This window comes from Musa acuminata, chromosome BXJ1-1 (genome assembly GCF_036884655.1).
Source record: "Musa acuminata AAA Group cultivar baxijiao chromosome BXJ1-1, Cavendish_Baxijiao_AAA, whole genome shotgun sequence".
Lineage (NCBI taxonomy): Eukaryota > Viridiplantae > Streptophyta > Magnoliopsida > Zingiberales > Musaceae > Musa > Musa acuminata.
The window spans coordinates 15,250,065-15,265,122 of NC_088327.1; the positions used below are offsets into that span (position 1 = coordinate 15,250,065).

Below are 15,058 nucleotides of genomic sequence, written 5' to 3' on the forward strand. Positions count from 1 at the left end.
CTCTTCCCTCTTTTCTTCCAAGTTTTGATCTTTCAAGAGAGGAGAGAAAATTCTATAGGGGTTGTCTCCTAAGCCCGTCAAAAGGAGTGAAACTGTAAAAGAGTGGTTGACCTTCGCTTATTGAAGAAAGGCCTCTAATGGACGTCGGTGACCTCATCGGAGGAGGAAGCCAAAAGTGGATGTAGGTCAAGATTGACCGAACCACTCTCAATCTTGGTTTGCATTTACTTTCTGTTCTCTATCTTAACTGCAAACTACCTCCATCACATTAAATTTTTTAGTGTATCGCAATGTATCACATGTATCGCAAATTGAAATTTTTGAGACTATTATCATATCATGTTTAACAATTGATGTCTTTCATGACATGATTTCTTTGTATTGTTGTCTTATATGTATCATGTGATGATTGAAATATTGATTGATGCAAATTCATAGTTTATGTAAAAGTCTAAATCATTGGTTCCTCTCCTTCTTTTCGGCAATGACATAAGGGGAGAAAGATTGCTAGCTCAAGGCAAATGCTGGCTAGCTTGTACTCTTCTCTTCTTTTTGACAAAAACAAAGGGGAGAAAGCTTTTTCTAGTCAGAACATACAAAGAAAAGCAAAGTGCAATCTTGCACAAGCAGCAAGTGTTGAATTGCCATGATTGAACTTAAGAATCTTGCTATGCTTTTGTGCTCATATGTTTTGATGAAAAGCTAGCTTGTATGTAATAAAACTTGTATATCGTAAAAATTGCTAGCTTATAGTCTAAAGAGAAGCAAATAGTTGCTATCTTAAGAATGGGAGGTGATCCCATTAACTTAATATGGGGGCAATTGGGCCCTTAATAGACTCAAATTGGGCCGAATGGATCAACCCATTCGGACCAGAATTCCTGTTAGGCGGTGGCACCGCCAGGGTCGACGGTGGCACCGCCAGGGTCGACGGTGGCACCGCCTAGGAGATGGTCTCCTAGGAAAGCTGGGTGGTGCAACCGCCCAAGTCAAGCGGTGGCACCGCTTGGGCTCAGTCTCCGAGCGAGACTGGGCGGTGCAACCGCCCTAGTCAGGCGGTGGCACCGCCTGGGCTTAGTCTCCGAGCGAGACTGAGCGGTGCAACCGCCCCTGTCAAGCGGTGGCACTGCCAGAGCTCGGTCTCCGAGCTCTGTCAGGCAGTTGTACCGCCCTAGTCTAGCGGTAGTACTGCCAGAACCACGGAAATCCGGGAGGTGATATTTTTTAGCTCCAAATTCAAACCAGTTTGGGGCCTATATATACCCCACCCTTTCATGCATGAAAGGGCACCGAAAGCTTGATCTTACTCTCTGATTTTAGAGCTCAAAAGTGTTGTAAAGGCTAGAAGTTCTCCTCCCTCTTTTCTTCCAAGTTTTGATCTTTCAAGAGAGGAGAGAAAATTATGTAAGGGTTGTCTCCTAAGCCCGTCGAAAGGAGTGAAACTATAAAAGGGCAGTTGGCCTTCGCCTATTGAAGGAAGGCCTCTAGTGGACGTCGGTGACCTCATCGAAGGAGGAAGCCAAACGTGGATATACGTCAAGATTGACCGAACCACTCTAAATCTCGGTTTGCATTTACTTTTTGTTCTCTATCCTAACTGCAAACTACCTCCATAGCTTTACTTTAACTGCACTTTGCCTAATCTAAGTTAAAGCAATTTCTGAATCGGCTTTCATACCGAAATTGCTTTTATCGTACGAACATCGTTTTAAATCGTCGAAAGTTTTCCGCAGCACTAATTCACACCCCCCCCCCTTTTAGTGCTCTTGATTCTAACACGCCGTAATCCCTAGACGATACAAGGGAATCCAATCCATTGGACCTATCTGTCCTTAGTTTCCGTATACGTATAGTCCCTCATTCATATAATATCCCAGAGACCGTATATCGAGCATGGTGCTATCAGATCCATACGGTTTCTTCTCGAGTCTCGCTCTAATCAGATTCTCTCAGAGAACTCTTTCTCTCTCAACCCGAATGACCTTAGCCAATGATTTGTCTAAGCAAGAACATATGAGATATCTCTCTCATGATGCCGAGAGTGGATGATCCTCTATCGACACTCAATAGCCCTCGTATGGTCGACTATCACTCCCAATGACCAGCTATACTAGATCTGGGACATATAGGACATCCTTGGTATCTCAAGTCTAAGGACCAAATACACCACTAGGACTATGGAATCGCTGTTTGACAATAAGGCATCATCAACCATCCAGCATTCTAAAAGCGAATCAATCAGTGAACTTATTCTCCAATGAGCACTTGTACTGTATCCCTAGTGTCCCCACACGAGCAGCTATGAGACCAGTTGTATCCATCATATGGACAGGTATATAGCACACCAGTATGTTCGGTTATCACGATATCCCTCTCGAGTAACCTATGACTGGGATTATTTAGGATCTGTGTTTAAAGGTGAATCAGTCTCATTATTGTGATCTCATCATGATTCGATTCCCATTGCACGGATCTAAGGACATCACAATATATACATGCATATATGCAATAATCAATATAAAGTGATAAATGCCAAAATATAATAAGTAAAAAGATTCCGTGTCAAGTCACACGTGCCATCACTCACGTGATTGGCTTGTTGGGCACCTATGACTAGCAATCTCTCACTTGACCTAAAGCCAATCACCTATGTGTTTGATCCCTATAAGACCCATATAACGCTCAAAGACAATCTGAGACAACAGCTTTGTTAGTAGATCTGCAATGTTATCTTCAGATGGAACTCTTTTCACTACTACATCACCTCGGGTTATGATCTCTCTGATAAGGTGGAACCTCCTCATAACACTTCAGATGAGACCCGGGTTCCCTTATTTGAGTAATCGCCCCGTAGTTGTTGTAATATAAGGAAATCAGCTCGTCGCTATCCGGCACGACTCCCAAATCTATGATGAACTTCTTTACCCAGACTCCCTCATTTGCTGCATCTGTTGCAGCAATACACTCCGCCTCTGTGGTTGAGTCAGTAAGAGTTTCTTGCTTGGAACTCTTCCAGCATACTGCTCCTCCATTCAAGGTGTATACATACCCCAAATTCGACTTGCTATCATCGACATCAGACTGAAAACTCAAAGTCTGTGTAGTCTTCAACCTTGAGGCTATTACCTCCATATATTAGTAAAAGATCCTTAGTCCTTCTCAAGTACTTAAGGATACACTTTACTGCTTTCTAGTACTTCAAGCCTGGATCCGCCTGATACTTGCTCATGACACTCAGAGCATGCACTATAACATGCCTAGTACATAGCATGGCATACAAGATAGACCATATCGCTGAGGCATAAGGTATCATATCTATGTTTGCTCTTTCTTCTGAAGTCTTTGGGGACATACTCCTAGAAAGCGATATCCCATGTCTCATCGGTATGAGACCTCTCTTAGAATTTTCCATGCCAAACCTTTTGACAATGGTTTCTATGTACCTGGACTGGGACAAGCCAAGCATCCTCTTGGATCTGTCTCTATAGATTCGAATCCCCAAGATATTGGATGCTTCCCCTAAGTCCTTCATGGAGAAGTGTCTAGATAACCAAGCCTTTACTATTGATAGCATTCCTACATCATTCCCAATGATCAGGATGTCATCCACATATAACACCAAAAAGGTGATAGCACTCCCACTTACCTTCATGTACATACAAGGCTTATCTTTGTTCTTAACGAAGTCATAAGATCTGATTGCCTCATCAAATCTTATGTTCTAACTTCGGAAAACTTGCTTTAGTCCATAAATGGATCTAAGCAACCTACACACCTTATCTGGAAAGTTCTTGGACACAAATCCCTCAGGTTGTATCATATACATCTCCTCCTCGAGATTCCCATTGAGGAATGCAGTTTTCACATCCATCTGTCAGATCTCATAATCATAGTGTGCTGCAATAGCCAATAGAATTCGAATGGATTTTAGCATTGCTACGGGTGAGAAGGTTTCGTCAGAGTCAACACCTTGCCTTTGACGATACCCCTTAGCCACTAGCCTTGCTTTATAGGCCTCTACCTTTTCATCTACTCCGAACTTTTTCTTAAAGATCCACTTGCAACCGATGGGTACAATACCTTCGGGTGCATCAACTAGGTTCCAAACCTTGTTGGAGTACATAGAATCCATCTCAAAATTCATGGCTTCTTGCCACTTCTCGGAGTCTATACTCATAATAGCCTCCTCGTAGGTCTGAGGATCAATATCCTCAAAATATTCTCCTCTAATATGTCCTACATATCTCTCAAGAGGATAGGATATTTTGTCGGACCTACGTAAAGTTGGAACTTGTGTGTTAGGTACCTGAACAGACTCGGGTTGTAGAGTGGTGCTTGAGCTAGGTTCTCAAACCTCGCTCAACTCTATCATGCTCCCATTGTCTCCACCAAAAATGTGTTCCTTCTCAAGGAACACTACTCTGTAAGCTACAAAGACCTTTTGGTCATAGAGATGATAGAAATAATACCCACAAGTTTCCTTGGGGTATCCCACGAACTTGCACCGCTCTGTCCTTGATTCCAACTTATCGGGGTTGTGTCTTTTAACGTGGGTAGGGCAGCCCCAAATCTTAATAATCTTAAGATCAAGCTTCTTCCCTTTTCATATCTCATATGATGTAGATCTATACTACCGACTTAGTTGGAACTCTGTTCAGAAGGTAAGCTGCGGTCTCTAGGGCATATCCCCAGAATGAGATGGGTAGGTCAGCAAAACTCATCATGGTCTGTACCATATCTAATAGTGTACGATTTCTCCTTTCAGACACAACATTGCGCTGAGGTGTGTAAGGAGGTGTCCATTTGGATAATATCCCATGGTCCTTGAGGAACTGAGTAAACTCTATACTTAAGTACTCACCCCCTCGATTTGATCGAAGAGTATTGTTACTCTTTCCGGTCTGGTTCTCCACTTCATTCTTATACTCTCTGAATTTCTCAAAGGCCTCAGACTTGTACTTCATTAAGTACATATATCCATATATTGAGAAATCATCAGTAAAGGTAATGAAGTAGGAGTAACCACCAATGGCATGAGTTGACATGGGTCCACATACATCACTATGTATGAGTTCCAACAGCTCAGTGGCTCTCTCTCCAGTTCTGCTAAATAGAGAGTTGGTCAGTTTTCCACGAACGCAAAGCTCACAAGTTGTATATGACTCATAGTCAAATTGATCTAGATATTCATCATTTAGTAATTTTTGAATCATTCCCTCATGGATGTGACCTATCCTACAATGCCACAGGTATGTATTGTTTACCTCATCTTGTTTCCTCTTAGACACTCTTACATTCATGATATGTGGAGTAGTGTCTAGCATAAACAAACTTTTATGCAATATTCATCTCACCAGTCTCCCCTTGGCTATGCCAGAATCTACAACAAATTACAGATGTGATAAGCAATAATGGCATCCAATACTAATGCGCTATCACAAAAATCTGACAACTGGAGATTGATCATGAATGTACCCGAAGCTTCTCCAAGCTTTTGTTTCAGCCTCTCTACAAGGTACTTTTTGCAGTTCCTCTTCCAATGCCCATCTTTGCCATAGTGGAAGTACTGGCCTTTGTCCTTTGCTGGGTCTTTCTTAGTAACTTTTACTTTACCTGGTCTGCCCTTGCCCTTTCCCTTCTTAAGGGACTTTCCTGCTTTCCTTTTCTTTCTGGTTTCACTAGTGTAGAGAACTGACTTCTCTTTCTTAATAATACTCTCTACCTCCCTCAACATCTTGAGGAGCTTTGGGAGAGTCACATCAAGCTTATTCATATTAAAATTCATTATGAACTATAAAAAGGAATCTGGTAGGGACTAAAGCACAATGTCCACACACAGTTATCCTCTAGGACCATTCCTAGATCTGTGAGTTTCTCCATCAACTCAATCATTTTTAGGATATGGTTCTAAACCGATATCCCCTCAGTCATCCTAGCAAGGAAGAGGCTCTTGGATATCTTATATCGCTGAGTCCTTCCTTATTCCTAAAATAATTTGCGGATATGTAAGAGAATGGATCTGGCATCCATCTTTTCATGTTGTCTCTGTAACTCAAGAGTCATAGAGCCCAACATATAACACTAAGCAAGAGTGGAGTCATCAATGTACTTCACGAAGTGAGCGATCTCATCCTCGCTTGCCCCTTCCTCGAGCGTAGGCATCACTGTATCAAGGACATACGCGATTTTCTCCGCTGTGAGAATAATTCTCAAGTTGCGGAGCCAATCCATGTAATTTGGACCAGTGAGGCGGTTGACATCAAGTATGCCATGTAAGGGATTTAAAAGCGATATTTTCTGAAAATAAAAATGCAGCAGAAATGAATAACATATAGATTTTGCAAGAAATAAACTATCAAGATATGGACTTCTATCTTAATATGCTCCCACTATTTTACTAGCGAGTCACGTGACACCCTCAGCACGTGAAACGGAAGTCTCTGACAGACTTCTAGTGGGGATCAGGATCCAATCAATGTCTTAGTGTAACCTCGAGGGACTCGACCAATCACACTAAGCCCAAAAGGTAGGCATCTCTTACCGATCATAACTCCTTATGATTCCTATCCTGTTCGACCTCCGAATCACCATGGTCTCAAGAGACTCGACCAACCATGATGTTCGATTAAGTCAACATCTGCGTTACAAGATGAGTCTGATTTGATGATATACCATCGAGGGACTCGACCAAGCATACCATGTCCTAAGGTCACTAGTGACATCTCTATGTCGTAAGCAAGATAGCGAGTCACGATATAAGTGAGCCTCGAGGGACTCGACCAACTCAACCTACACCGGGAATCGGTTCCTACCTATAACGAAAGGCCACGTGGGTCAATCTAATTGCCTCACATTTACCAACTTAATATTATAAAGAGAGAGGTTTGTATGATTTGGTCACCTAATATGACATGTCACACATATACATATTTAATATATATCTATATCGTATGCAAATATATATACATATCTAGTATTTGTATTAGCAATCACACTAGATGATCATGGACCACAACCTAATGTGATTAGACCCGAGCCAGTAGGCCTTATCACTCACATCAAGATCTATGTACGCAACGATGCATCTTCATGCCCTATGATCATCCATCTCATCCTCGTCGGTTCCGTCGACATCTCGATGCATCTCCATGCATCGCAATTGTCCGTCTCGTGGGTCTCGCTATCGCATCCACGCTCCCGCTGTGCCTTCTCATATGATTACAACTTAATCATAGGCACGCAGGCCCGACAATAAATGAGAAATATAATGGAGGCTCGCAGACCTCAATAATAATAATCACAAGTACACACATTACACGGTCCATTATCATCCGTCTACACATCATACATCACATGTATAAATAATCATCATCATATAGGACTACTAGATAATGATAGAAATAATAATCAACTAAACTTTTTAATTAATTAATATTTTTTGAAATCAGGGACATGTAGAGAATTTCTGAATTCATAAGGGTATTTTCATAATTTGAACAAAAATAAAAACTAGAATTTCTCAAATTCAGAAGGGCAAAATTATCTTTTTGCCCAAAACCCTAAGTCCCTCTTCCTCTCCCCTGTTGCTGCCGCCGTTGCCACACTATCGACGGCGGCAGGGGCGGGGCGCTGCCCTCGCCTGCGGGCAAGCCCACTGGCGACGCTGCCCCTGTAGGTGGGCACCCCCGCGGGGGCCGCCGCCTCCGTAGGCGGTTCGGCTCACGGGGCAACGCTCGCAGGCGGTGTTGCCCGCCGGACGGCCGCCCCTATGGGGGGTTTCACCCGCTGGAGCAACGGCGGCAAGCGCCGCTGCCCTGCGGCGCCTCACCCCGTGGGAGAAGCTGCCCTGCGGCGCCTCACCTCTACTCATCGCAATGCCTACCATATGTGTGTGACCCTCTAGGCCCAATATCGAGCTAGCCGTGAATCATACATGTCAGAACTCCTTCTAACTCAGTGAATTATTATCTCTGTAATAATTCACTCGACTCATCAACTACGGACGTACTAGGCCACTACACAATAGTCCCCAAACGATACAAGGGAATCCAATCCATTGGACCTGTCTGTCCTCGGTTACCGTGTACCTATAGTCCATCATCCATCTAATATCCTGGAGATCGTATATCGAACATGGTGTTGTTAGACCCATACGATTTCTACTCGAGTCTCGCTCTAATCGGATTCTCCCGGAGAACTCTTTCTCTCTCAACCCGAATGACCCTGGCCAAGGATTTGTCTGAGCAAGAACACATGGGATATTCCTCTTATGACGCCGAGAGTGGATGATCCTTTATCGACACTCAATAACCCTCGTAAGGTCGACTACCACACTCAATGACCAACTATACTAGATCTAGGACAGCCAAACCTATAAGTCTGGTGTCAAAGAGTGGAGCACTCATACAGGACATCCTTGGTGACTCAAGTCTAAGGACCAGATACACCACTAGGACTACGAAATCGCTGTCTGACAATAAGGCATCATCAACCATCCAACATTTCGTAAGCAGATCAATTAGTGAACTCATTCTCTAATGAGCATCTGTACTGTATCCCTAGTGTCCCTACATGAGCAGCTATGAGACCAGTTACATCCATCATATGGATAGGTATACAGCACACCAGTCTGTCCGGTTATCACGATGTCCCTCTCGAGTAACCTGTGACCGGGATTATTTAGGATCTATGTTTAAAGGTGAATCGATCTCATTATCGTGATCTCATCACAATCCGATTCCCATTGCACAAATCCAATAACATCATAATATATATATATGCATATATTCACTAGTTATAAAGTGATATATGTTAAAATATAATAAGCAAAAAGATTCTGTATCAAGTCACACGTGCTATCACTCATATGATTGGCTTGCTGGGCACCTATGACTAGCATAAATGAGGCGAGACCGACATGTCGTAAGTTGGATAATCGGTTTGGCACAGCTCGGAATTAGGGCCAGTGAGTCGCAAGTCGTGGATCGCGATGGAGCAACTTGGTAGAGGATCGGCGAGTCGCAAGTCGGGGATCGAGCTGGAGCGACTCGGTCGAAGACTGGGCCTGTGGGCCGAGTGACTTAGCTCGGTCTCGGGTTTTAGTGCCGATGGATCACAAGTTGGAGTTCAAACTGGAGCGACTCGGTTAGAGATTTGTCAAGTCGCAAGTCGAAGATCGAGTTGGAGCAACTCGATTAGAGATTTGACGAGTCGCAAGTCGGAGATCGAGCTGGAGCGACTTGGTTAAAGATTTGACAAGTCGCAAGTCGGGAACCGATCTGGAGTGACTCGGGCAAGAGCTGGGCTGGCGAGTTGCAATTCGGGAACCGATCTGGAGTGACTCGGGCAATGAATCGGGCCGGCAAGTCACAAGTCGGGAACCGATCTGAAGCGATTCGGGCAATGAACTGGGTCGACAAGCCGTAAATCGAGAACCGATCTGGAGCGGCTCGGGCAAGAGTTGTGCCGGTGAGCCGCAAGTCGGGAACCAATCTGGAGCGGCTTGGGCAAGAGTTGGACCAATGAGTCGCAACTTGGGGATCGACATGGAGCGACTCAGGCAATGAATTGGGCCAGCGAGTTGCAAGTCGGGAATCAATCTAAAGCGACTCAGACAATGAATTAGGCCAGCGAGTCACAAGTCGGGAACCGATCTGGAGCAGCTCAGGCAAGAGCTGGGCCGGCGAGTCGCAAGTCAGGGATCGACATGGAGTGACTCGGGCAATGAATTGGGTCGGCGAGTCACAAGTTGGGAACCGATCTGGAGCGACTCAGGGTTCTATTCCCTACACCTCCATATATGTTAATTTGATCTAATCATACAATATTTTATGTTTAAAAATATTTTAAATCTTATACAATATATACAATTTTATTGATATTATAATCATTTGATCTCAATATTGTACTTTCAAAATCAAATTTTTAAAATTTTATTTTTAGATAAATATAAGATGATGTAATATGTAAATGATAGCATGGGGGTAGAGTGCACGCTTTGCATGCGAAAGTGGAGATACCTTTATAATTATATTAATCTCAGTTAAGGGCTCGATGTTGTACTTTCAAAATAATTTTTTTTATATTTTATTTTTAGATAAATGAAAGATGATGTCAAACACAAATGATAATATGAGGGTGGTAGAGCATTCGCTTTGCATGCGAAAGGCACGGGGTTTGATTTCCCTCATCTCCATATTATGATGAGTTCAAATATTAATTTAATTTTAAAATTTTATATTTTAAGTTTAAAAATATTTTAAACCTATATAATATCTATAATGTTATTTATATTCTAATCATTATACCAGTTATATGGAGATACATTTATAATTATATTTATCTCAGTTAAAGGCTTGTTGTACTTTCACATTAAAATTTTTTATATTTTATTTTTAAATAAATAGAAGATAATGTTCTACACAAATGACAAAATGAGGGTGTAGCTCATATGGTAGAACGCTTGCTTTGCATGCGAGATGCGTGGGGTTTGATTCCCTGCACCTTAATGTTATGGTGAGAACAAATATTAATTTAATTTTATCATGTCATATTTTAAGTTTAAAAATATTGTAAACCTATATAATATCTATAATGATATTGATATTATAATTATTATACTAGTTAAATGGAGATACCTTTTTAATTATATTAATCTTAGTTAGAGGCTTGATTTTGTACCTTCACAATGAATTTTTTTATATTTTATTTTTAGATAAAGCGAAGATGATATCATACATAAATTATAGCATGGGGGTGTAGCTCATTTGGTAAAGCGCTCGAATATTAGTTTGATTTAATCATGCGATATTTTAAGTTTAAAACTATTTTAAACCGATATAATATCTATAATGTTATTGATATTCTAATCATTATACTAGTTAACTGGACATATATTTTTAATTATAATAATCTCAATTAGAGGCTCGATATTATACTTTCACATTGATTTTTTTTATATTTTATTTTTAGATAAATGGAAGATGATATCATACATAAATAATAACTTGGGGGTGTAGCTCATATGGTAGAGCACTTGCTTCGCATACAAGAGGCACGGGGTTTGATTCCTTGCACCTCCAGTGAGATTAAATATTAATTTGATTTTATCATTACCATATTTTAAGTTTAAAATTATTTTAAACCTATATAATATATATAATGTTATTGATATTATAATCATTATAACAGTTAAATGGAGATACCTTTTTAATTATATTAATCTCTGTTAAGGCTCGATTTTGTACTTTCATAATAATTTTTTTTATATTTTATTTTTAGATAAATCGAAGATGATGTTTTATATAAATTATAACATGGGTGTGTATCTCATTTAGTAAAACTCTCGCTTTACATGCGAGAGGTATGGGTTCGATTCCTCGTACCTCCATGTTATAGTGATATCGAATATTAGTTTAATTTAATCATACGATATTTTAAGTTTAAAACTATTTAAAACCTATATAATATCTATAATATTATTGATATTCTAATCATTATACTAGTTAAATTGAGATACATTTTTAATTATAATAATCTCAGTTAGAGTCTCGATATTATACTTTCACATTGAATTTTTTTATATTTTATTTTTATATAAATGGAAGATAATATCATATATGAATGATAACTTGGGGGTGTAGCTCATATGGTAGAGCGCTCGCTTTGCATGCGAGAGGCACAGGGTTTGATTCCCTGCACCTCCAGTGAGATTAAATATTAATTTTATTTTATCATTACCATATTTTAAGTTTAAAAATATTTTAAACCTTTATAATATCTATAATGTTATTGATATTATAATCATTATAACAGTTAAATGGAGATACCTTTTTAATTATATTAATCTTTGTTAGAGGCTCGATTTTGTACTTTCATAATAATTTTTTTTATGTTTTATTTTTAGATAAATCGAAGATGATGTTTTATACAAATTATAGCATGAGTGAGTATCTCATTTAGTAAAGCTCTCGCTTTGCATGCGAGAGGCATAGGTTCGATTCCCCGTACCTCCATGTTATAGTGATATCGAATATTAGTTTAATTTAGTCATACAATATTTTAAGTTCAAACTATTTAAAACCTATATAATATCTATAATGTTATTGATATTTTAATTATTATACTAGTTAAATTGAGATATATTTTTAATTATAATAATCTCAGTTAGAGTCTCGATATTGTACTTTCACATTGAATTTTTTTATATTTTATTTTTACATAAATGGAAGATAATATCATATATGAATGATAACTTGGGGGTGTAGCTCATATGGTAGAGCGCTTACTTTGCATGCGAGAGGCACGGGGTTCGATTCCCCGTACCTTCAGTGAGATTAAATTTTAATTTTATTTTATCATTACCATATTTTAAGTTTAAAAATATTTTAAACCTATATAATATCTATAATGTTATTGATATTATAATCATTATAACAGTTAAATGGAGATATATTTTTAATTATATTAATCTTTGTTAGAGGCTCGATTTTGTACTTTCACAATAAATTTTTTTATATTTTATTTTTAGATAAATCGAATATGATGTTTTATATAAATTATAGCATGAGTGTGTATCTGATTTAGTAAAGCTCTCGCTTTGCATGCGAGAGGCATGGGTTCGATTCCCCGTACCTCCATGTTCTAGTGATATCGAATATTAGTTTAATTTAATCATACAATATTTTAAGTTCAAACTATTTAAAACCTATATAATATCTATAATGTTATTGATATTTTAATCATTATACTAGTTAAATTGAGATACATTTTTAATTATAATAATCTCATTTAGAGTCTCGATATTGTACTTTCACATTGAATTTTTTATATTTTATTTTTATATAAATGGAAGATAATATCATATATAAATGATAACTTGGGGGTGTAGCTCATATGGTAGATCACTTGCTTTGCATGTGAGAGGCATAGGGTTCAATTCCTCGTATTTTCATACATGTTAATTTAATCTAATCATACAATATTTATATAATTTTATTGATATTATAATCTTTTAATTTCAATGTTGTATTTTCACAATCATATTTTTAATATTTTATTTTTAAATAAATATAAGATGATGTCATATATAGAGTACAGTATGGGGGTAGAGTGCACGCTTTGCATAGTGGAGATACGTTTTTAATTATATTAATCTTTGTTAGGGGCTCGATGTAGTACTTTTAAAATAAATTTTTTTATATTTTATTTTTACATAAATAAAAGATGATGTCAAACACAAATGATAAAATGAGGGTGTATCTCATATGTAGAGTGCTCACTATGTATGCGAGAGGCACGGGGTTCTATTCCCCGCACCTCCATATATGTTAATTTGATCTAATCATACAATATTTTAAGTTTAAAAATATTTTAAATCTTATATAACATATTGAATTTTATTGATATTATAATCATTTGATCTCAATGTTGTACTTTCAAAATCAAATTTTTAAAATTTTATTTTTAGATGAATATAAGATGATGTAATATATATAGAGGACAACATGGGGGAAATAATTTTGATGATGATTTTATTTTTGATATTTTAAATTTGATTGAACACCCTCCTCCCCGAAGCAACTTGGATTTATCTTCTCCAAATAATCCTTACCTAAGGATTGGAAGTATATAGATGCTCATCCGAATGAGCTAATCATTAGATATACATCAAAAGGTGTTCAAACTCACTCTCTATTTAAGAATTTTTGTACTAATATTGCCTTCTTATCTGAAATTGAACCAAAATGCATTAATGAAGTCCTAAAAGATTATTCATGGGCCTTTGCAAATGCATGAGGAATTAAATCAATTTGAAAAAAATAATGTATGGATTAGACCTAGTGATCATTTAGTAATTAGTGCTAAATGGGTCTTTAGAAATAAGAAAGATGAACTTGGTATCATGGTTAGAAACAAGGCTAGATTAGTGGTCAAAAGTTTTAACAAATAAGAAGGTATTCATTATAAAGAAACTTTTGCTCTTGTGGTTAGACTTGAAGCCATATAGATTCTCTTTGCTTATGCTAGTTGTAATAATTTGAAGTTATTTCAAATGGATGTTAAAATTATTTTTCTTAATGGCTTTATTTCCGAAGAAGTTTATGTTGAACAACCACCGGAATTTTAGAATGCTATTTTACTGAATTAAGTGTTTAAGTTATCTAAGGTTTTCTAATTAAAACAAACTCCTAGGGCTTGGTATGAGAGGCTTAGTTCTTTCCTTATTCAAAATAATTTTATGAAAGTCAAGGTCGATACTACATTATTTATTAAATATTTTAAAAATAATTTTCTCATTATCCAAATTTATGTTGTTGATATCATTTTCGGTTTTGCAAATGAAGATTTGTTTGAATCGTTTGCCAAATGTATGAGTCAAGAGTTTGAAATGAGTTTAATGAGTGAATTAACTTTTTTTCTTAGGATTGTAAATTAAATAATTAAGTGATGAAATTTTTATTAGTCAAACTAAGTATGCTTTAGATCTATTGAAATGATTTAATATGGATAGTGCTAAAGCTATTAATACACCAATGAGTACTTCTACAAAATTAGATATAGACATTAATAAAGAATGTTTTGATCAAAAGACTTATAGGAGTATAATAGATAGTTTATTATATCTCATAGTAATTAGACCTGTTATTATATTTAGTGTTGGACTATTTGCAAGATTTCAATCTAATCCCATGCAATCTCACTTAAAGCTGTTAAATAGATTTTTAGATATATAAAAGGAACTCCTAATCTAGGATTATGGTATCCAAAATCCAAAAACTTTGAGTTACTTATGTCAATGCTGATTTTGCCGATTGTGAAATAGATAGAAAAAACACATGCAGAACATGTCAACTCTTAAGTCATGCATTTGTCTCTTAGTCTTCTAAGAAACAAAACTTGATTGCATTATCTACAATCGAAAATGAGTATATAGTAGCAGGTGCATGTTGTGCACAAGTTATATGGATAAAAAACACATTAGAAGATTATGGAATTCACTTGAAAAATATACCTATTAAATATGATAATACTAGTGCAATATGTATAACAAAAAATC

The 15,058-nt window shown here is 37.6% G+C and overlaps 1 non-coding gene across 1 annotated transcript; it reads left to right on the forward strand.

The window, feature by feature from the left end:
* The first annotated feature begins 11,632 nt into the window (after positions 1-11,632).
* Positions 11,633-11,705, forward strand: TRNAA-UGC (transfer RNA alanine (anticodon UGC)). Its single transcript has one exon. It is a non-coding gene; the product is annotated as a tRNA-Ala (tRNA).
* Positions 11,706-15,058: the final 3,353 nt, after the last annotated feature.